At 53.3% G+C, this 1852-nt stretch overlaps 1 long non-coding RNA gene across 1 annotated transcript in view; it reads right to left on the minus strand.

Moving 5' to 3' along the window:
* Positions 1-1724, minus strand: part of LOC114065054 — a 13322-nt gene extending 11598 nt beyond the window's left edge. The window contains exon 1 of the long non-coding RNA XR_003572861.1: positions 1676-1724. This is a non-coding gene — a long non-coding RNA (uncharacterized LOC114065054). The remainder of the gene's footprint in view (positions 1-1675) is intronic.
* Positions 1725-1852: the final 128 nt, after the last annotated feature.

The following is a 1852-nucleotide window of genomic DNA, read 5'->3' on the forward strand; positions in this document are numbered from 1 at the left end:
TGGCCTCAGGGTCAGGGTTTTTTCTTTAAATCACTTCAATTCTAAGTAGTCGTTTCACTCATTCCTGAGTTTCCCACAAAAACCTAAGCAGTGGAAGCCTGATATAGCCTGGGGCACTTTCCTAAGTACATCTCTGAAGTAAAAAAAAAAAAATAAATCCAACAACAAAAAAATACCCTTACCCTATAAGCTCTTCAGAAGCAATGCATGAGCCCACAAACACGTGCATGAGGTTCATGAGGTTGGCCAAGGGGACGTGGCTGCTCTCCTCACCAGGTCTCCCTGCATGTCACCTTTCATGGGCCAGCTGAATGGCCTGGCCCCTGCAGCCACAACAGCCCCCAGATCTTCACTTCTCTGACCAAAAGGGGCTTCCCAGGGTGGTGGTTTTGGGTATGGCCAGAGGTTGGTGCCTGCTGTGGGAGAAGGTGGGGAAGGGCCTCATCAGCATTTGAGGGTTTGCTGAGGGGCTCTGAGGCAGTTCTGCTGTGGGCAAAGACCCTGCCTTGGGCTGGCAGGGGGGCATTGCCCCTCAGGCAGGGGTGGCTCCACGGGAAGGACTGAGAAGTGGGGCAGCAGTGGGGCAGCTCACTCTGACCCGGCCAAGGAAGAATCATGGAATGACAGAATCAATTAACTTAGAAAAGACCTCTGAGATCATCAACTCCAACTCATGACCAAACACCACCAGCTGGACCATGGCACTGAGTGCTGTGTCCAGTCTTTGCTGGACATCCCTCCAGGGGCGGTGACTCCACCATCTCTGAGCAGCCCATTCCAATGTTTAATCACTCTTTCTGTGAAGAAATTCCTCCTAATGTCTGACCTAAATCTCCCCTGGCACAGTTCAGGAATATGCCCTCTTGTCCTATTGCTGGTTGCCTGGGAGAAGAGACTGGCTCCCATCTGGCTACAACCTCCTTCCAGGTAATTGTAGAGAGTGATAAGGTCACCCCTGAGCCTCCTTTTCTCCAGCTCTCTCAGATGCTCGTCACTGGACTTGTGATCCAGACCCAGAGGAGAAGGGAGGCTCTCACAGTGAGTGGGGATGGGGGGCAGTCTCAGCAGTGAGGGTATTGGTGCTGTCCATGACCCAAAAGTCCAGTGGGATCCAGGTGTGCAGTAGGAACAGTATTGCCAGCAAGTCAAGGGATGGGATCCTGCCCATCTAGTCAGACCCAGTGAGACACATCTGGAGTGCTGTGTCCAGTTCTGGGCTCCTCAGGTCAAGAGAGACAGGGAGCTCCTGGAATGGGTCCAGCAGAAGGAAACAAAGATGATGAAGGGACTGGAACATATCTGTGATGGGGAAAGGCTGAGGGAGCTGGGCCTGTTCAGCCTCAAGAAGAGACTTTGAGAGGGGACTCATCCATGTCTGTCAGGGTCTGCAGGAAGAGGGCAGAGGATGGACCAGGCTCTGCCTGGGGGTGCCCAGCAATGGGACCAGAGGCCACGGGCAGAAAATGATGACCAGAAAGTTCCACCTGAACATGAGGAAGAACTTCTTTACTGTGCAGTGACCGAGCAGTGAAGCAGGTTGCCCAGAGACAGTGTGGAGTCTCCCTCATTGGAGATACTCCAGAATCATCTGGACACAATCCTGTCCATGTGCTCTGGGATGACCCTGCTTGAGCAGGGAGGTTGCACCAAATGACTCACCATGGTCCCTTCTGACCTGAACCATTCTGTGATTCTGTGAGGGGAAGAGAGGGGCTCTGGGAGGTGTGAGCGGTATATGAGAGAGTGTGAGAGTGTGAGGGGGCTCTGAGGAAGGGCTGTGAGGAGGGACTGTGAGGAGGATATGAGGATGATGTGAGTGGGATGTGATGGGCTGTGAGAGGGGGGGGGCATG

The sequence above is a fragment of the Empidonax traillii genome, unplaced genomic scaffold (assembly GCF_003031625.1).
Source record: "Empidonax traillii isolate 1590-97213 ecotype Southwest subspecies unplaced genomic scaffold, ASM303162v1 scaffold609:size479882, whole genome shotgun sequence".
NCBI lineage: Eukaryota > Metazoa > Chordata > Aves > Passeriformes > Tyrannidae > Empidonax > Empidonax traillii.